The sequence below is a fragment of the Castor canadensis genome, chromosome X (genome assembly GCF_047511655.1).
Source record: "Castor canadensis chromosome X, mCasCan1.hap1v2, whole genome shotgun sequence".
Lineage (NCBI taxonomy): Eukaryota > Metazoa > Chordata > Mammalia > Rodentia > Castoridae > Castor > Castor canadensis.
Window position 1 is genome coordinate 83,211,658 of NC_133405.1, and position 23,013 is coordinate 83,234,670.

General features: G+C 36.6%; 1 protein-coding gene and 1 pseudogene across 7 annotated transcripts in view; both read right to left on the minus strand.

The window, feature by feature from the left end:
- The window catches only part of Eda (ectodysplasin A), a 367,747-nt gene that overhangs the window by 342,322 nt on the left and 2,412 nt on the right, over positions 1-23,013 (minus strand). The window lies entirely within an intron of this gene.
- Positions 10,475-10,559, minus strand: LOC141420172 (small nucleolar RNA SNORA51; annotated as a pseudogene).

A 23,013-nucleotide genomic window follows, 5' to 3' on the forward strand; every position in this document is an offset into this window, starting at 1 on the left:
AGGAGAACTGAAAACAGGTATTTAGGGGGAATAGCTCAGGAGTACAGCAATTGCCTAACATGCTGGGTTTGATATGTAGCACCACACATACACCAAAAAACCCACAGAAAAACAGTATTTAAACAGAAAGCTTTATACCCATCATCAGAGCAGCATTATGCACAACAGCCTAAGGAAGGAAACAACCTAATGTCCATCAATAGAGGAATAGATAAATCAAATGTGGTATATACATATAATGGTATACTATTCAGTCACAAAAGCATGAAATATTGTGCTAAATGAAAGTGGCCAGACACCAAGGCCATATATTATATGATTCCATGTACATGAAAATATCCATAATAGGTAAGTCCACAGAGGCAGTAGATTAGTGGCTAAAAGATGATTAGTGTTGAGAGGGTAAGAGGAAGGTAGAATTGGGAAGTAACTGCTAATAGATATGGGGTTTCTTTTGGGGGTAATGAAAATATTCCTAAATTAAGCAGTGGTGACAACTGAATAACTCTAGGAATACACTAAAAATCAAAGAATTGTATACTTTCAAAGGATGAATTTTATATGTGGATTACATCTCAATTAAAACATTTTAAATAAAACATAATTTAAACTTTATATTCAATAAATATTAGCTGGGGAACATTAATCATCAAAATGACTTTATCACCAGAACACTTATTATGTCAAGTGACTTTCTCTGCTTATTATCAAAATTTTAAATGAAAGACAAAAATAAAAGATTGGACAATATCAAGTATAACAGAGGAATAAAATATGATTAGAACAAAGACATCTCACTGAATTTTGCAATATGGAGGTCAAGTAAAGATTCAGTGATAAAACATACAGAAACCAAACTACCAGAACATGAAGAATCAATGTGTAATTAAAATGCAAAGACAGCAGGTTTATTCCATAACTCCCCAATATTAAGAGAAATGGGAAATGGAGTAGTTTTAGAAAGATGTTGGGTCAAAGAAAGTTACAAACACACACATGACTGTGAGCAATATGGTAAAGGATTTAGACTGCTATGATAAAACGTTTAGCTACTCCCTGGAGAACATAAGCCAGTTGAATTTACCTCACTGATCTTTAGTTTTATTGTGGTAGGAAAAAGAGATCCTGATCCATTTGCCTTCTCTTGTGAGATATAGGCACCTAGATTTCCCATGTCACCAAGACTTTATTCAATAATGAAAAGAGACTATTCCCAAAGGAAACTGCAGTGCTATTAAGAAAAGGAAGTGGAAAATGGATAGCCAACAAATGGAAAACTAATCACAATTTCAAATTATACAGTGTTATGCTATCATAAGAACTGTCGTAAGATAAATATAGGCAAAATAAGTAAGGTCCATGGGCTCTAAGCTTTTCCCCAAACACACTCTCCACTCTATTCTCTCCAAATCTTTGCTCATGCTGTTCCATCTGCCGAGGATGTACACTCCCAATTTCAGTTTGTCTCTAATGTCAGGAACTTTTTTTTATCTTTCTATCTCCTACAATGCCAGGAACAGTGTCTTGCATGTCATAAATGCAGATTTGGTTCAGAAAAAACCACTAAGGACTAAATCATCAGAAAAGGCTTCACAAGAAAAGTGTGACATATAAACTTGCCCTAAGCATTAGAAGTACTCTATCATCAAAAACATTTTAACAGGCTGGGGGTATGGCTCAGAGTGCCTGTTTAGCAAGGATGAGACCCTGAGTTCAAACTCCAGTCCTACCTAAAATAAAAAAAAAAACTTAACATCATCATTTTGACAGGGGAAATGACATATGACAATGAAGGTAGGGATATACAGTAAAAAAAACCAATCCTAGAGGCTGGCATAGTGGCCTACACCTATAATCCTAGCTATACAGGAAGTGTACATGGAGAGGATTGTGGTTTGAGGCTAGACTGCGTAAAAAAGTGAGAGAGATCCCATCTCAACAAACAAGCTGGGCAAGTGGTTGCATATACTGCCATCCCAGGTATGTGAGAAACATATGTTAGAGGATTGTGGTCCAAAGCTGCCCCCAAGCAAAAACAGGAGACCCAATCTGGAAAAAAAAAATATATATATATATATATAAAAGGAAGGCCTGGGAGTATAGCACAAATGGCAGAGCACCTGCTTAGCAAGTATAAGGCTTTGAGTTCAATCTCCAGTACTGCCACAAAGAAAAGACAAGAGAAGAAAAGAAAAAAAAAGAAACGAAACCAATCTATATTTAACTAGGGGTTCTCATTAAAAACAGTACACAATCCTGGCAAACCAACACTGAGGCAGGTCTTGAAATTGGTGTTTCGAGTATATTTATTAGGCCAGTGATTCTCAGTGCAGGAGATAGGGAAATCTATGAAAAAGTAAAGCAACAGGGCTTCTATTTAGCTGCAGTGACAAAATTGCTAATGTTTGAAAAGAACTTACGCATCGCCAACTTCAATTTCCAACATTATGTACTCATGGAAACTGAAAGCAAAAAAGGTGTACTTAAGGTGACATAACTTAACTAGGGAGAATAACTAAACCTATCTCCTAACTCTTACTCTAATTCTGCTTCTACCACAATTAGACAACAATTAGAATAAAAGTTTTACATAAGACAAAAAGACAGATACGTCAATAAATAATCTAACAAATAATTGTATGGCTCTATACATTTCCCATATATTAGTCTTTGATCCTTAGAAAAACACTGTGAGGGCTGGGGATGTTGTTTAGTGGTAGAGCGCTTGTCTAGCATGCACAAGGCCCTGGGTTTGATCTCAAGGACTGAAAAAGAAAAAGAAGAGGAAAAAGAAAATCATTGTAACATGGCAGGCATGGTGGCATATATCTGTAATCCTAGCACATGGGAGGAGTATAAATTCAAGGCCAGCCAGAGCTATATGGTAAGATTCTGTCTCAAAAAATTGTGAAGGAGACATAGAAGGTATTATCTTTTCCATTTTACAAATAAGGATATTAAACAGTGCTAATTGGTTAACTGTAGGGCCAGAATTCATTTTATTACTTTTTCTACAACCTCCAGGACAATGAAAATCTCCAAAACAGACCAATACAAGCATGAGGCACTCTAGTGTAACAGGAGGGAACTAGACTTTGTAAATAAGTAGGTAAAGGCAACAACTAAGTATAAAATGTGTTGGTTGGAAATGTGTGAGGGTTGTTTATAAAATGCTAATACTATATGGTCTTACATTATTAACTATGAATGATATTTCCCAGTAATTATCTGTTGAAATTAATAATTTAGTTGCAGAAATTTTAGTCTACACACACATCATCTGTGGTTGGCAACTATACCTTTACTAGGTCATCGTCCTCAAGTCAGACTACATGCTTCATGAATTCTGCTGGAGATGAGGAAAACACTGAAATTGCTCTCAGTGTTTGCTGTCAAACAGAAAAATTACATAACTACACAGTTGTGATATTTAATGCTACATCTCTCAGTGGAAAGAATTCTAGTATTTCATACATAAATATGCAAACACAATTCAGCCTCTCCACACATACCCCTTCTCTCTTCATACAGATACACACACACACACACACACACACACACACAACCTTGACTTTTTCCCTAGGCCTTTGTTATTAAAACACTGACCCTTCTGTGTGATACAAGATGTAGAGTCCCAACCTTAAGGGCTTGCCCATACTGACACATATAAAATGAGATATTGTTCAGAATACAAAGTTCAGCAATTCAGGATATAATACATATATACATGTAACTGTCACAAGGAAACTCCCTGGGTAACTATCTTAAACAAACAAAAATGTCATTTTTTTTTCTTTTACAAAAATCAGAGAATAGGAGGGCAGAACAGGTCTGTCGGGGGGGTGGGGGGCTGGTACCAGTGGGAGAGGGGAGGAGGTGGTGAAAGAGTGTGAGTGGGTGGTGAATCTGGTACAAATACTGTGTACATATGTATGTAAACAGAAAAATGATACCTGTTGAAATTATTCCAGGAATGGGGGGTAGAGGGGGATAAAGGAGAATGGTGGAGGGGATAAATTCAGTATGATATATTTGATACATTGTAAAACTTTTGTAAATGCCACAATGTTCCCCCACTAACACAACAATAAAAAAATAAAGTTTACTTGGAAGAAAAAGTAAAAAAAAAAATACAGGGTTCAGGACTGTGATATATAATGGGTGTGAATGGAAGTCATTTAAAATGAAACTTGAGTACGGAGCCTCTCAAGACCTAGCAAATCAGTTCAAATCTGAAGGCCAAGAAATTGAGGTACCTTCAGTCTGCAGGGAGAATGAATTCCAAAGGCATTGTGCAGGCAAGGACTAGCAGCATTGAGGAAATCAAAAGTATAATAGCAGGTCAAGCTGGAAAATGAATACCTTCAATATAGAAGGCTTTTAAAGATTTGAAGGAGGAAAAGGAACTGAGGGAGAAAGCTCCAGGGTCCAATATGCTTTCTGTCAAGACTGACCTTAAGCAGAACTCTAAATGAAAAGAAACCCTAGCGAAAGACCCAATTAATAACTGCTTTAAGGTAGCATGGTATTGCCTCACAATCAATGTTTCAGAGTTCTTTATCATGGGGGGTGTCCTAATATCTTTAAATTTACCTCAGAAGCTGGGAGTGATGGTGCACACCCGTAATTCCAGCACTTAGGAGCTGATGCAAGAAGATTGTGAGTTCGAGGCCAGCCTGGGCTACATAGGAAGACCCTGTTTCAAAAAAACAGACTTATTTTGGTACTTAGTGAAAGAGTACTGACTAAATCTAGATGTCTCTGCCTTCAAAACCCTTCCCATCTAGTTAAGGAAACAGGATAACCTACAATGCAACACAGTGGTAAGTGAGAAATTTAGAGAAGTACTGAGATGGATAGACAGGCAAGGAAGAATTCACTCCAGAGGAAAGGTTTAAATTGAGCTGTGAAAACCCTGGAGGGCTCCAACGGAGGTTGGAGGGAAAGCCATTCGACTTTGGGGAGTATGTGAATAGTCAGAAGATGTCTCTCAGTACACCAGTCTGAATGAAGCAGGATTCAAAGAGTAACAAGAGTGAAAGAGCAGTTCAACAGTGATTGGAGAGGGATTTGGAATTCCAGTTTAAGAGATATGAACTTAGAGGTGGGGTGTGGCTCAAGTGGTAGAGCACCTGCCTAGCAAGTGCAAGTTCCTGAGTTCAACCCCCCAGTAACCCCAAAAACAGGAAGTGTGAACTTTATTCTATAAGCATTTGGGAGACGGCAAAGATTTCTGAGGATGGGATGACATGACAAAGTGGCACTTGAAAAATATAATCTTGCTGAGACGTGTATATGAAGTAGAGAACAAAGCAATTCTCAGGTCAATAACAATTGCAGGAGTGAGGTGAAGGAGCTGAGGAAGAATCACAGATTTTCTTGGTTGGGAAGGAACTTGAAGATTAAGCCAAACACCATCAGAGTTGTAGCAGTGGGACTAGAAAGAAAGGGAGTAATGCAAGAGGCATTATAAACAGTATTAAAAAAAATCAACATCATGAATCAACTTAGCAATTGATTGCTAGGTATGAGTAGCAAGGGAAAGTGAGAAGTAAAAAAAATGCATCCAAGATTTTATGCCTGAGTTATTGAGAGAATAAAGCCAAGGTTTAATTTTATAAATTTTGATGTGTGTAGTAGGAGAAAGGAAGAATGGAGATGAGTTCAGTTTAACTTACTGAATTTGAATGTCAGCTGGAAATCCAAGCAGAAACAAATGGTACCAAAAGGAGTTGTCTAATGTCAATAAGAACAAAGTAGATTTATATTTCTTGACTGACTATTGACCAAATCAATTTTGAGGAACAGAACCTCCACAAGTATTGTCTTATGCCTAATAGGGACTCAATGAGATTGAGGGAACACCTGAAATCTGCCAGTCTGTTCTTTCCCTCAGACCATCTTTGACAGGTGTTAAGATCCTTCCTTACATGAGAAACCCTTAGTTTCCCCATCGTAGACTACATGCCAAGAAGCATACAATGGTTCTAGGAACAGAGCTTTTCATTGCCCTGGTACACCATTGGTGTGGCAGGATGAAATAATAACGATTATAAACCACAAAATAAAATTCAAGAGTAATCTTTTGAAAATCAATTTCATTGTGGCTGTCTGGTTTCATCCCCTGCTATATACAACCACTCCAGTAAAAATTATGGTTCATCTCTGAAGTGCAGGCCCATTGACAGGTGGATGTACAGCCTATTATTTTAAAGTGGTTTCAACAGCCAGCAGCAGGGAAGTCCCTAGGAAGCCACAAAAGACATGGAACCACCTCTTTCCTTGACTATCCCAAGTAAGCAGCACTGGTATCTGACAGAGAAACTAACAACTGAAATTGAATTCCTCTCCCACCCACCAAAAAGACACATAGTTTGTGAATTGATTTTTCAAATGGTATTCCACAAAGATGTTCTATTAAGCATTCACTACCACCCAAGTTCATGGGTCACTAGTCATCAAAGGAAGTCCCAGTAACACAGGTAATAGAGACCCAATAACCTGTAACAGGGGGACTGAAGTTAGGCACTGGGAACTGAATCTTTTTTTTTTTCATTTTTCTTTTATTATTCATATGTGCATACAAGGCTTGGTTCATTTCTCCCCACCTGCCCCCACCCGCTCCCTTACCACCCACTCCGCCCCCTCCTTCTCCCCCCCTCCAATACCCAGCAGAAACTATTTTGCCCTTATTTCTAATTTTGTTGTAGAGAGAGTATAAGCAATAATAGGAAGGAACAAGGGTTTTTGCTGGTTGAGATAAGGATAGCTATACAGGGCATTGACTCACATTGATTTCCTGTGCGTGGGTGTTACCTTCTAGGTTAATTCTTTTTGATCTCACCTTTTCTCTAGTTCCTGGTCCCCTTTTCCCATTGGCCTCAGTTGCTTTTAAGGTATCTGCTTTAGTTTCTCTGCGTTAAGGGCAACAAATGCTAGCTAGTTTTTTAGGTGTCTTACCTATCCTCACCCCTTCCTTGTGTGCTCTTGCTTTTATCATGTGCTCATAGTCCATCTTAAATTGTTTATACTCTTGCTTTTACTTCTTCCTTTAGAACAATAGTTCCCAAGCAGAAACGAACATCAGCATCACTTGAGAAGCCTTTACTCCAAACTATATATGCCATGGTCCCATTCTGATGATGTATTTCTGGGTGTGGTCAGAAACATATTTATGTGTTGAAAAAGTTCTCCAGGCAAGACTAATCTGCACCCCTGGTTAAGACCACATTCATAGATGACCTATATGGCATATTTTAGCCCTACAATTATGAAAAATTCTAAGTAGGATCTGGGCCTAGTTAGGTATTTCTATCAGAAAGAATAAGAGTAAAAGAGAAAGACAGAGAGGGAAAGGGACAGAAAGGGAGAGGGAAAAGAAGAGAAGGAGAGAGATGATTCTGGGCCAAGATTCATTACTCCCCACTCTACTATAAGCAGCCACTGGGCCCTATCTTAGTCTGTTTTGTGTTGCCATAACAGAATGAGTAATTTATAAAGAAAATAAATTCTCTCTCACAGTTCTGACGTTTGGAAAGTACAAGAATATGGCGCCAGCATCTGGTGAGGACTTCTGTGCTGTATCATCCCATGGTGAAAGATAGAAAATCATGTGAGAATGTAAGACAGAAATGCAGTGGAAGCCAAACTTCTCCTTTAATCAGGAGTCTACTTCCCTGAACTCCTAATCCACTCTCATGATAGTGAAATTATTTCATTCATGAGGGTAGAGAGGCCTCATGGCTTAATCACTTCTTAAACATCCCACCTCTTAATACTGTTACAGTGGTCATTAAATTTCAACATGAGTTTTGGAAGAAATATTCAAACTATAGCAGGCTCCATGTGCATTCTAGGCTCTAAGTCATTCACAATTCCACAAATCACAGGTTCTCATTCTGAAGTGCACACCAGAATCATCAGTAGAACTTTTTCAAATTATACATGAATAATCTACCATCCCTGAAGCTTCTGATTGAGCCAATTTGGGGTTGGGGCCCTGGATACATATATTAGAGGGAGAACGTTCTGGAGGTAATTGGAATTAACAGTCTTGAAGATTCTCTTCCTATAAAGACAGGTATCACTCAGAAACAACCAACGCCTCTTACACGTTTATTCATAATCTTTATGCACCACTTTTTAAAAATAACAACTTTATTTAGATGTAATTCATTTGCCAAAGAATGTATGCATTTTAGGTGCACAAGTCAATGATGTTTAGAAACTGTACTGAACTGTGTAGCTTCATGATAGTTCTTGCATCATTTTCTTTAAAGTTCTATTGCTACCACCCTGGTGGTGGTAAATCAGCTTTGGAATATTCCCATACCCCCAAGTGCCCTCATGTCCACATTTAGTCACTCTTCATTCCTGTCACTCACCAAAGATATTCTCTAGTCTAATTTTTGTCTCTATATATTTGCCTTTTCCAGAAATTTCATAAAAATGAAACTATATATGGTGTAGCATGTATCTATACTTCATTCGTTTATATGACTGAAATATATTCCATTGTATTAGAATATTATACCATGTTTTACCTATTCATCAGACATTTGGATTGTTTCCACTTTTTGACTGTTAGGAATAATGCTGCTATGAACTTTCATGTGAACATATGCTTTCAATTCTTTCAGGTATATTCCTAGGAGTGAAATTGTTGGGTCATGTAGTAATTCTATGTTCACTTATTAAGGAACTGACAAACTGCTTCCAAAACAGTAGCACCATTTTACATCCCCACCAGCAATGTATTCCATTTCTGCTCATCTCCACATCATATTGTCTTTTGCATTATAGCCATTCTAGTGGGTGTGAAATAGTATCTCACTATGGTTTTTTAAATTTGTATTTCCATGGTGGATAATAATGTTGAGCATCCTTTTGTGTACTTTTTAACTATTTATATGTCTTCTGTGGTAAAATATCTGTTCATCTCCTTTGCCTATTTTTGGTTTAATTTGTTTGTGTTCTTACTATTGCATTCCAAGGGTCCTTTTAAATTCTGCATGCAAGTTATTTATCAGAGATGTGTTTTGTAAACATTTTTTACTAGTTTGTCACTTTTTTTTCATTTTTCAAAGTTTTTTTTTGAAAAACAAAAGTTTTTTCCAAAACAATTCATTTCTTTTTCAGACTATGTATTTGGTATCATAGCTAAGAAATCTTTGCCCAGTTCAAGGTCCTGAAGATTTTCTGTTCTCTTCTAAAAGTATTATTGCTTTGGTACTTACCTTTTGAGTTAACTTTGGGGTATAGCATCTTAAATTTTATTTTAACTGGTACATAAAAATTGTATACATTAATGAGAAACTGCATGTATCAGTCATGTATTTATTGTAAAATGTTCCAATCAGGTTAAACATATTTCCTCATTTATCATTTCTGTATAGTGAAAACTTACAAAATTCTTTTTTCCTAGCTTTTTGAAATATACAGTATATTATCTATAGCCACCCTACTGTGAAATAGCACCACAGAAGTTCTTTCTCCTATCAAACTAAAACTGATCAATCTTTCCCCATCTTCCCCTCTCCACACCTGCTACCTGGCCTTTGGTTACTACTAATCTACTCTCAACTCCTATGAGATTAACTTTTTTGAGTTCACATATGAGTGAGATCATACAGTACTTAGTCTTTCTATGTTGACTCCCTTCATTTAACATAATGATTCCAGTTCCATCCAAGTTCTGCAAATGACAGTATTTCATTCTTTTCTATGGATGAATAGTATTCCATTATGTATATGTACCACATTTGCTTTATCAGTGCATCAGTTGATAAGCAATTGTTTCCATTTCTTGACAGTTGTGTACAGTGCAGCAATAAACATGAGAGTGCAGATCTCTCTTTCACATACCAATTTCATTCCTTTTGGATATATACCTAATAGTGGATTGCTGTACTAACATTCTTGCCAACAGTGTGCAAGAGTTCTCTTTTCTCCACATCCTTGCCAGAACTTATCTTCTGTCTTTTTGATGTTAGCCATGCTTACTGGGGTGCAGTGATCTCTCACTGTGGTTTTGATTTGCATTTCCCTGATGATTAGTGATATTGAGAATTTTCTCTTATACCTGCCAGCCATTTGTATGTCTTTCTTTTGAGAAATGACTATTTAGAGATGGAACAAGTGTATAAGGCACTGTGGAGGAAAAATTACCTGACAATCAGAAGTCTAAATTCAATCCTGGTAATATAATTCTAACAATCTGAATCTGAACTGTTCCCCAAAGCTCATGTGTTCAAGGCCTTATTGCCAGATGATGGGCATTTGGGAAGTGATTGGATCATGAGGCCTCTGATGTAATCAATGATTAATCCACTGATGGATTCATAATTTAATGGAATTATTGGGAAGTGGTGGGGACTAGGAGGTGGGGCTAGCTGACAGAAGTAGGTCACTGGGGACATGCCTTTGAAGGTTGTCTTCCCCTTCAAACTCTCTCTCCTCTTCTCTCCTCTCCTTCCCTTTTCCTTTCCCTCTCTTTTTTCCTCCTCTTTATCTATACAGTCAGTGTAAAGAACACAGCCTATGGTAAGCACCAGGAGGCCTAGTGCCCATTTTTTTTAAGTTCACCTTTCCTTTCTTTCTTTTTTTTTTGGTGGTACTGGAGTTTGAACTCAGAGCCTCACACTTGCTAAGCAGGCATTCTACCAGCCTGAGTTCATCTTTTTAAATGTGATATCCAATTTTCTAAATACCATTTTTTGAACAGGGACTATTTTCCCCCAAAGAATTGTCTTGATACTTTTGTCAAAAATTAATTGGTTATAATGTAAGGATTTATTTCTGGACTCTCAATTCTGTTCCCTTACCTATCCTTATGCCAATACCACAATGTCTTGATAACTATAGATTTACAGAACCTGAGTTTTCTGTTCCCTGAATAGATCATGTTCTCGTTCATCTTCAAGCCTTTGCACATGCAATTCCTACTTTCTGAAACAGTCTTTCCCTCCTACCTACTTAATTTTGAGGTTTAAGTGCAGAAGATGTTGTCAAGAAAATGTTCCTGAATACAAAAGTTTGGATGACGTGTTCCTCCTAACTGCTACAAATCATCCTGATGTCTTATATTGTACTTGCCTATTTACTTAACTATAAGCTCTGAGGTTGCAGGAATCCCCTCTGATCACTCCACAAGTACTTCTCCACAGCTTTGTACAGTACATGATACACAGAAGATGATAAAGAAATATTTGTTGAAGCTGGGTGCCGGTGGCTCACGCCTATAATCCTAGCTACTAAGGAGGCAAAGATCAGGAGGATCGCAGTTTGAAGCCAGCCTGGGCAAATAATCTGCAAGACTCCATCTTGAAAAACCCTATCACAAAAAATTGGGCTGGTGGAGTGGCTCAAGGTGAAGGCCCTGAGTTCAAGCCCCAGCACTGAAAGAAAGAAAAAAGGGAGGGAGGGAGAGAGGGAGGAAAGAAAAGAAAAGAAGGAAGGAAGGAATATGGTGGCTCATGCCTGTAATCCTAGTTCCTCAGGAGGCAGAGATCAGGAGGATTGTGGTTTGAGGCCAACCGAGATAAAAAGTGAGACCCTATCTCAAAAATATTCAACACAAAAAAGGGCTAGCGGAGTGGCTGAAGTGGTAAAGTGCCTGTCTAGCAAGTATGAGACTCTTGAGTTCAAACCTAGTAAAACCAAAAAGAGAGAGAGAATATTTGTTGAAGAAATGATGAGATGATTCTGCTTCCAGTAAAGAAAGCATAAGTAATTTGGACTAAACTTCCCACCAAAACCATAAGAAAACTGGGATAAGATATAAATGATACATCATATAATCACTAAGAAGCAATGTTGCCAGGCATGGTGGTACTCACCATGAGTCCCAGCCACTCAGGAGTCTGAAGCAGGAGAGCTTGAACCTAGGAATTTGAGGCCAGCATGGAAAAAAAAAAAAAGCAACAGTCTTAGGGAGCCAAAATGTGGGATAAGAAGAAAACTCAGAGAGGATGTCTTTCCCCCATAAGGTCATAGAAGAGTCAGCTGAAGGCAGAGCTTTTGACACACTCATGAAACAAAAGCACAAAAATTGGAATTCACGACCCATCAAGGAAGGAGAACCTTAAAAAAATCCCCAAGTTTTTGGTTCCAAGTTTGAAGGGTAAATTAACTTGCTTCATTGCACTAAAAGCCAGTTTCAGATTGTCTCAGTCTCATATTGGTCGAAGGTGATATGGGATTGCTAGTACCTCGAACAACCTTCCAGAAACATAAATTCTGTCTGGATAAAGATAAAAACAACTGAGGTTTCAAACCATGTGTTCTATAATTTTTATATACAATGCCTGCCACTCAATCAAAACCAACCAGGCATATGAGGAAACAGGCAAAGTGATAGAAAATCAAGACATAGAATTGACAATAGAAACATACTCTCAAGGATAGAGATAATTGACTTATCATGTAATTATGTAGATTATCATGTAATTATGACTAATATGCTCACAAAAGAAAAGATCTGATCATGAATTTTGGCAATGAACTGAATGCTTTTTTAAAAAGAACCAAATGAAAAGTCAAGAAATAAAAACACATGTGGTAAGTGATACTGAAAACTCAATGGATGAGTTTAGCAGGTTAGACAAAGGTAAAGAATTAATGAATTAGGAGAAAATATACAGAAAGGAGAAAGAGCACAATATAGAGGAAAGGATGTAAGACCTAGAAGAAATACTGAGAAAGTATCGAAAAGAAGTTTGCTATGGTGTAAATGTTTGTGTCCCTCTAAAATGTGTATGTTAAAACCTAATTACCTCATGAGGCAGAGACCAGGAGGATTGTGGCTCGAGGCCAGCACAGGCAAAACCTTAGTGAGACTTCATCTCAACAAACAAGTTGTGCATGGTTGTATATAGCTGTAGTCCCAGTTACATGGGAGGCATAAGTAGAAGGATTAAGGACCAAAGTGATCCCCAGGCAAATAACCCAAAGACCTACCTGAAAAATAACTAAAGCAAAAAGAGGTAGGGAGTTGGCTCAAGTGGTAGAACACCTGCCTAGCAAATGGAAGGCCCTGCATTCAAATCCCAGTATCACCACAAAAAAAATCTAATTACCAATTTGATAGTATTCGAAAGTGAGGCCTTTAAGAGGTGATTGAATTCCAAGAACATAAAATAGATCCAAGGGAGCTCATTCATCCATCCCTTTCACCATGTGAGGATACAGCAAAAAGGTGTTAGTCTATGAATCCAGAAATGGGCCCTCATCACACACCAAATCTGCCAGTGCCTTGATCTTGGACTTCCCAGCCTCTAGAACTGTCAGCAATAATTTTTTATTATTGTTTATAAGCCACTAAGTTTATGGTGTTTTGTTAGAGCAGTCCAAACAGATGAAGACAAGGGGATATGGCTTGGTGATAGAAGTGCTTGTCTAATATGTGTGAGGCACTGGGTTCAAACCCCAACACCACACAAAAAAAGAAAGACTAGCTGAGATTTTTCAAAACTGGCATAAAACAATAAGCCACAGATTTAAATATTATGAACTCCAATGAAGAGAAATATAAAGTAAAGTACACATAAATACATCATGGCAAAAATGGCTAAACCACTAAAACAGAAAAATTAAACAGAGCAAGAGAAAAAAGGCAATTTCTCTCAAAGAAGCAAATAAAAAAATTCAGCTATTTTCCAGCAGATATAATGAAAACCAGCAGGCAATAACATTATCTTTGAAATTCTTTTTTTTAATTTAGCTTCCCATTCTTTTTTAATTATTTTATTGTTGTGCTAGGTAGGGGTACATTGTGGCATTTACAAAGGTTTTTACAATATGCCAAATATATCATACTTGAATTCACCCCCTCAACTGCTAACCTACAATTCTTTACCCAGTAAGTATCCTTCAAAAATGAAGGTGAGCTGGTGGAGTGGCTCAAGTGGTAAAAATGCCTGCCTAGCAAGCGTGAGGCCCTTGAGTTCAAACCCCAGTACTTCCCTCACCAAAAAAGATAATGAAAATAAAGGTGAAATGAAGACATACTTGCAATCAAGCAAAAGCTAAAAAAAATATCAATAGCAGGCACATAGTAAAGGACAAGTTAAAAGGCATTATTAAATCAGAAGGAAATTATCCCAGATGGAAACAAAAGGTAAACATAGTGACGATCTAAATGAATTTGACTATAAAACAACAATAATAATGTCTTATGCAGATTAAGTGGCTGTACCATTTAATGGTGTATTTCATTTAACATAATGTCTCTAGTTTCACCAATGTTGTCACAAATGGCAGGATCTTCTTTTTAAGGCTGCAGAGTATTGCATTGTATGTATATACCACATTTGTATATCCATTTGTCTGCTGATGGAGAGTGGTTGATTCTTTATCTTGGCTATTGTGAGTAATGCTACAACAAACATGGTAGTGCAGACATCTCTTCCACATACCAATTTCATCTCATTTGGATGAATACTCAGTAGTGAATTTGTTGGATCTTATGGTAGCTCTATTTTTAATTTTTTGCAGAATCTATATATTGTTTTCTATAAGAGCTATATGAATGTACATGCTCACCAACAGAATGTAAGGGTTCCCTTTTCTTCACATCTTTACCAACACTTGTTATGTTTCATTTCTTTGATAACAGCCATTCTAACAGGTGTAGGGTGATACCTCATTGGGGTTTTGATTTACATTTCCCTGATAATTAGTGATGTTTAGCATTTTTTCATAAGCTTGTTGCATACTCCTTTTGAGAAATGTTTATTCTGGTCCTTTGCCCATTTTTTTTTCTTTTGTGTTACTGGGGTTTGAACTCATCCTTGTGCTTGCTGGGTAGGTAGGTGTTCAATAACTTAAGCCAGGCCTCCAGCCCTTTTTGCTTTAGGTTATTTTTCAGATAGGGTCTCACACTTTCTGCCGAGGGCCAGACTTAGACAGAGATCCTCTTACCTGTACCTCCTGTGTAGCTGGGATTACAGGCACGAGCCACTGCATTTGGCCTTCTTTGCTTCTTGCTATTGAGGTGTTTGGGATCCTATACTTTGGATATTTATTCCTTATGTTATGGAAATGTATGGCTTGTAAATATGTTCTCCCACTGTCTTTTCACTCTATTGATTATTTCCTTTGCAAAAGCTTTTTAGTTTAATGAAATCTTATTTGCCTATTCTTGATTTTGTTGCTTGTGTTTTAGGGAAGTTATATTAAAAACATCATGGAACTTTCTCCCTATACTTTATTCTGGTAGTTTTACAGTTTGGAATCTTACATTAATCTATTTTGAGTTGACTTTTATGTGGTGTGAAATAATATAATTTCATTCTTTTGCATGTGGATCTCCAGTTTTCCTAGCACTGCTTATTGAAGAGACTGGTCTTTTCCCCATTGTGTGTTCCTGGTACCTTTGTCAAAAAAATCAATTAACCATAAATGTATGGATTTATCTCTGGGCTTTCTATCTTGTTCTATTGGTACATGTGTTTGTTTTTATGCCAGTACCATGCTGCTTGATTGCTATAGCTTTGCAGTATATTTTGAAGACAGATAGTGTATACCTCTAACATTGTTTTCTTTGCTTAAGATTGCTTTGGTTACGTGAGTTTTTTTTTTTTTGTGGTTCTATATCAATTTTAGAATTGTTTATTCTATTCTATTTCTGTAACAAGTGTCACTGAGTTTTTGATCGGAATTGCATCGAATTGGCAAACTTCTTTAGGTGGCATGGACATTTTATCAATATTAATTCGTCTAAACCATGAACATGGGAAATCTTTCCATTTATTGTGTCTTCCTCAATTTCTGTCATCAATGTTTTGTAGTTTTCAGTGCACAGGTCTTTGACCTCCTGCATTAAATTTACTCCTAAGTATTTTATTATTTTGGTAATTATTTTCTAAAAATCCTGTATCTATGAAGATTATCAAATATGAGATTTAACTTCCTCAAGATCAAAATAACATCAATTAAAGAAGAAATATTACCAATATTACATAAAATTTTACAGTCAAAAATAAAAGGATATTTATAAGGATAGCATAACCTTAATACCCAAACTTGATAAAAAAAATACTAATCTCATTCATAGATATGGATGCAACAATTCTGAATGAAATGTTAGCAAAATAAATCCAGTCATGTATAAACTGAATAATATATTAGAACTAAGTAAGGTTAATCCTAGGAGTATAAGATTGTCTTAATGCCACATAACAAAGGAGAAAATTCATATGAATATATGTATGGAAACCATGTGATATAATGATACAGCTGCTGATGAATAAAGCAAAACTCTTAGTAAACAAGGACTAGAACTTTTAAACTGATAAAAGTTATCTTTTACAACTAACAATAATTTTTTTTAAAACTAAGCACAAATACCTGAGTTCAAACCCCAGTCCCACTCAAAAAAAATTAGAAATACCTAGGACAAGCATCATACCTAACAGTGAACTGTTTAAAAAAAGGTTTTCCCTCTGAGATTGGAAAAACAGTAAGAATGTCTGGTATCACTACTTCCATTCAACATTAGTCTGAAGATTCAAGCCAGTATAAAGAGGTAAGAAAGAAATTTTAAAGTATACAGGTTAGAAAGGAAAAGAATAAAAATTTTTAAACATCATTTTCACAAACAGTTTGAGAGTACATGTGTAAAATACAGAAGAATACAGAGATAAATGAGTAGGATTAATATGTGACTTCAGCAATTTGTAATATATAAAAATGAAATAAATTTCTGAACATCAGCAAGAAGCAATTAAAAATTACATTAAAATTATGTAGCCCCATGCAGGACTTTTATTTAAAAAGTGCTTTTAAGATCAACCTAAGTTCAAACCTCAAATTTTTTTACTTTGTGTCAGTAGTTTTAACTCAGTACTTCAAGCTTACTAGGCAGGCACTATACCACTTGAGCCACTCCACCAGCAAAAAAAACACTGTGTTTCTTTTTTATTTTTATTTATTTATTTTTTTTGTGGCACTGGGGGTTGAACTCACAGCCTCACACTTGCTAGGCAGGCACTCTTACTGCTTGAGCCACTCTGCCAGCCCTTTCCTCAACACATGTTCAAGGAAGGTAGACAATAGTTCCAGAATTGCCCTACACAATTTCATAGTGAGCTCAAGCTATTCAAAGTCTCCCCAAAAGTTTTCCCAATTTGGGAGTAAGGGAAAAGAACTGATAATTCTACATTGGTTAGCCACTGAATTCAGGCTACCCTGGAAGGAGATTTCTTCTTGGGTGCAGTTTTCTTCAACCAAGGAAAATTCAAACAAGGACTCTCAACTAAACTCAATCCTCTAACAAAACTCTCAGTACTTGAGGGAATAAATCCTGCATCCCTAAAGTGGGATTTGGGTAATGGATCACAATATCCATCATGGATACCATGGCATCAAAAATATCAAATACTTTGGAATAAATCTAATGAAAGATTTATAAAACCTCTATACAAAAAATAGAAGTATTACCAAGAAAAATCAAAGAAGTATTTAAATAAATGGGAAAATATACCATGTTCATGGATTGGAAGAGTCAATGCAATCACAATAAAAATTCCAGGTTTCCTTTTCACTTTTTTTGTGGAACATGCCAAGCTGATTCTAAAATACACATGGAAATGCAAGAGGCCAAGAATATTCAAGATATTTTTAAAGACAGGGAACAAGGTGGAAGGACTTGCTTTCCCAAATATCAAGACCTTATTGTAAGGTATAGTGATTAAGACTGTGGTAGTAGTTTGTCTCTCAAGGGTTCACGTGCTGGATGCTTGTCCTCAATATGGCAGTGTTAAGGTGGTGGGACCTTTAAGAGGTGGGATCTAGTGAGAGGTAAGTAGGTCATTGAGGGTGCTGCTTTGGAAGAGATTAATGTTTTTTTTCACAGCATGAATTAGTTCTCACAAGAGTAGAATGTTATGAAACAAGGCCATCCCATGTAAAATTGCCCTATTCCACATGTGATCATTTCCCTTTCTCTATCATGTTGTGACCCAGCCACAGGGATCCTAACCAGTGCCAAGCAGATGCTGGCACTACGCTCTTGAATCTCCAAAACTGTGACATAAATAATCTCTTTTCCCTTTAAGAACCCAACCTCAGTTATTTTGCTATGGCAACAGAAAATGGACTAATTACAAATAGGCCAATGGAACAGAATAAACAATTCAGGAACAAGTTATACATATGCAGACAGTTGATATATGAAAGAAGTGACAATGCATGAAGCGGAATAAAAGTCCTTATAATAAATGGTACTGGTACTTATATGGAAAAAAAGTGGAGCCTGATCTCTACATCTCACCATACACAAAAATCAATTCCAGGTGGTGTACAGACATAAATGTGAATCGAAAAAAGATAAAGTTCCTAGAAGATAACATGGGAGACTATCTCATGACCTCAAGGTAGGAAAATATTTCTTAAATGGAACACAAAAAACATTAGCCATAATAAAATATTGCTGGGCGCCTGTGGCTCATGCTTGTAATCCTAGCTACTTGGTAGACAGAGATCAGGAAGACTGCAGTTTAAAGCCAATCCAGGCACATAGTTTGAGACACTGTATCTCGAAAATAGCCAACACAAAAAGGGCTGGTGGAATGGCTCAAGTGGTAGAGTGCCTGCCTAGAATGTGTGAGACCCTGAGTTCAAACCTCATATCGCCAATTTAAAAAAAAAAACCAAAATATAAAAAAAATTCACATTAAAATTAAATCATCAAAACCATAAAGAAAAGTAAGCCACAGATTTGGGGATGCCTTGCAACCTAAAAAAACATAAAAATAGTTCATAGACAGGGTACATAAAGACTTCTATAAGAAAAGAACAACTTCACAGAAAAATAGACAAAAAAAACTTGTTTAAGCACTTCAAAGAAAATATCCAAATGGACAATAAGCATATGAAAAAGCATAACCTCATTAGTCTTCTGAGCAATGCCAATTAAAGTCATCAGATAGGGCTGAGGATGTAGCTCAGTGGTAGAGAACTTACCTAGCATGAACAAGGCCCTGGATTCAATCCTCAGCACCACAAAAAAATAGTAATTATAAATTATGGAATATTACTACAAACCCACCCACCAGAATAGCTATGATTAAAAAGACTGACAATATCGAATATACATAAAGATGTGGAACATCTGGATAATATTTAAATTACCACTCAGAACAACTATCATTATCAGTAACATAAAATGATGTATTCCCCATGAATTAGTAACTCTAATCCTTGGTATATATCCAACAGAAATTCAAACACATGGAACCAAAAGTCATGTACAATAATATTCCTAACATTATTCATAATAAATCCACCTAGAAATTTCCACATATTTATTATCAGAGAATAAATTGATAAATTATGATATGTTCAAGCAAAAGAATATACACAAATACAAGTAAAAAACTATAGCTGCATGCAACATGAATGGGTATCTCAAGTACAGTGTTGATCAAAAAACACCAGACCCAAAAGAGTACATTTATATAAGGTTGAAAATTGATAAAACTATCTATGATGTTAGAAGTCAGGGTAGCCATTCATTTTGGAGAGTGAGGATGATAAAGTGGTAGGAATAGGGCACAATTAGAATTTGTGGGATGCTAGTAATTAATTTTTAGTAATTAATTATTTTTTGACCTGGGTGCTATTAACATGAGCATATTCACTTTCCAATATTTCATAACATTGTACAATCATGATGTATGTACTTTCTGTGCATTGTGGTATACTTCAATAAAAAAGTAAAGAAAAAGAAAAAAATGAAGAGAAGTGAGTTGCTAAATGCTGGTTATTTATAGAGGGGTCAGATAAAGACTGTCCTCTATGAGGGCCACTCTGCAGGAAAGCAAGAGGGTTCTCTTGGTACTGTTTTTGGGAATTAAATTACTTCAGAAGTTCTCTAGTATAAAGAGATCTTCTCTATAAGGTAGTTACAGATAAATTACAGATCATTTTTCACAAGATCTAAGAAAGAAACAGAAAGATGAGACCTAAAAGCAAATAAAACATCAAACGATATATTATAGAAAGCTTTTTGCACCATCTTAGAGGTAATGTGTGAAACTAGCAAATGGATCACACGGTTAGTACTCTTCTCAATTTCACTTTCTAATTATTTTAGAAACCAGTGAAACATTACCAGTGGAACTATTTACTCACCTAAGCATAACTGACAGTTCATAGGCTTAGCAAGACCTGAGAAAAGCAGGCCTGTTATATAAAGAGAAAATGTCTTCTTTGTTTTACATAAACATCTCCAAAGTCTCAAAATAATATTTAATTCAAATCAACAAGTATGTGAGAACCCTAACTAACTCTAATTTGTACTGTGTCACACACTGTGGAGAAAGACAACAAAGAAGGTAGATTTCTTGGGAGCTCTAATGTAAAACCACAAGATTTATTAAAAACAACTATAGCAATAATAATTAGAGAATGATCCCAAGACAAAATGTGGTGGGTGGATTACAGGAGTACAATTAGTGACAAAGAAAATGAGATGGGTATAACAAAACCAATTGATCAACAGTGTTTACTGATACAGCAAAAAGTCTGGATTTAAACCCATAGAAAAAATATTTTATCTCAATCCCACATACCTAAAATAATTTGTGTTTATTTATTATGCTCACCTTAAATCACCTTGAATGATATTTAGCTATTTTCTTCATCAACCAACCTTAACAAAAATAAGTAATGCCAAATCTGGGTACACTAATGTCTATCTAGTTATACCAAGAGATGTTTTGTAGAATGTTAAGGTTGACTTCTATGACATCACTTCAAATAATCAGGAACATACTCCAAATATCTCCAACAGTTCTGAGTAAATTCTTACTGCTTTACCCATAGTTTAGTCTATCACATAAGGCAATGAGTTGGATGAGATGCAACCTTTGTCTTCCTGCCAAAATAATTCTTCAAGCATTAAAAGATACCTAGACTTAACACTGTGTCAGATGCAGCAGATTTTGTATTTATTTAACTTAGATAATTAAATTACATCAACATATTAACCATATTCATCTCATGGTTTGGAAGACTTTGATCATCTCTCTCTTCACAGTTTTCTCTCCAGTCTGAAAAAACAAGTAGAAAATCCCTACATCCTTTTGATCAATTTAGTTGGAATTCTGGGGACTTTATTAAGCCGTTAGGTTTTTCCTGAAGAGCAGCCACCGAATTTTCTGATTATGGGGTGATATTCCACTTTTACATGGAAAAGACAAGGATTTTGTTTTGTTGTTAATATCTTCCTTTTTTGGCAGACCAGGTGTTTGAACTCAGGGCTTCATGCTTGCTAGACAAGTACTCTACCACTTAATCTACACCCAAGTCCTACTGTTGACACCTTCCTGAGAGTGGCTACTATGTTCTTGATCTTTGAGTAGCATAACCGTGATGGGACCAGCTTCTCTGTAGACTGATTCACAGTGATTTATTTTATTTTATTTTTATATTATTGTCAAATTCAGACATAATGTGTCTAACCCTTAAGATCATCTCTAACAGCCAGGCACTGGTGGCTCATGCCTGTAATCCTAGATACTCAGGATACAGACAGCTGGAGGATCAAGGTTCAAAGCCAACTGGGGCAAATAGTTTTCAAGACCCTATCTCAAAAAAAAAAACATCACAAAAAAGGGGCTGGTGGAGTGGCTCAAGGTATAGGACCTGAGTTCAAACCCCAGTACCGCAAAAAAAAAAAAAATCATCTCTAACAAGTATCCAGATACAGCAGCTACTTAGCTCCTCCAGTTCAAGGAGATAGTTACAATTCCAGGTGTGATGTATCATCAGCAACTATGTTCTCACTTAGAAGACTTTTCTAACATTTCCCTGATCTCACTACTTTGTATCCTTACTGCCCTAACTTCCTTCTGTATTCTAAGTTTGTTGATTGAGTTGTGACATATATACACCTACAGTGACTTCTAGATCCCCTCCTTGAGTCATAACTGAAAGTCCAGAGCCCATCATCTCATAAGCATGGATACAGAGGTTTACTTTTGCCTCACTGTCTGACCTTCCTCAATGTAGTGCCTCTGACTATTCTGCTCACTAGGTCTCATGAGATCTTCCTGAAGGTTTACTCTCATCAGCTTGCCTGCACCCCTTGCAGACAAACTGGTAAGAAACCTGAATGTGTTGCCCATGGAGGGTGCATATTTTTATCTTTCTTCCTCTCCGTCCAAAAGTTGCTGTAACAGCAGCTGTTTGTGTTAAAAAACTAAAATATAAAAATATGACCTACGTGGCCAAATCCCACAAGGCTGTTTACTTCCTTATTTATGAATCAGAATCTGTCAGCATAACTTAGAATTTTGACTGTCAGCAGATATTGCAATCAAATGTCCCTGCAAAGCCAGCAGAGGGTGCACCAGGGCACTAGAAATTTTACCCAAGATGTAGCAATATTAACTCGGCTCTAATAGCCAATCAACTTTTCTTTTATTTATTTATTGTATATTAAAACCAATGCCCTCAAGAGAAATCTAAGCCAGGCTGCAGCTGGTTCACGCCTATAATCCTAGCTACTCAGGAGGCAGAGATCAGGAGGATCATGGTTCAAAGCCAATCCTGCATAAATAGTTTGTGAGAGCCTATCAGAAAAAAACCCATCACAAAAAAAGGCTGTCAGAGTCAGCCTAGAAAGTATGAGGCCCTGAGTTCAAACTCCAGTGCTGAAAAAAAAATAGAAAAACTTTAGTTGACTTTGGGCTAAAACTCCTTCAGAGTATATTCCAATTCTCCTGAAAGTTCAGGATGAATAAGGAAATACATAATTAAACTTAGTCTGTTCAAAATGTAGTAGAGTAGAACAAGGTGACCTAGATCTGAGCCCTCTACTTTGTAAAATATCTACTATGGAGCTCCACCCTGTCTCCTGCCCCCTCCCCAAAAGCCTCTGTAGGTAGAATACTGTGGGGAATGGGAACTGAACTGGGAGTTAAGAGAGCAAGTCCATCCTAGTTTTAACTCTGGTTATGAGATCTTGGGCAAACCACTTCCCCCTCAGGGACTATGCATTCTCTAAGG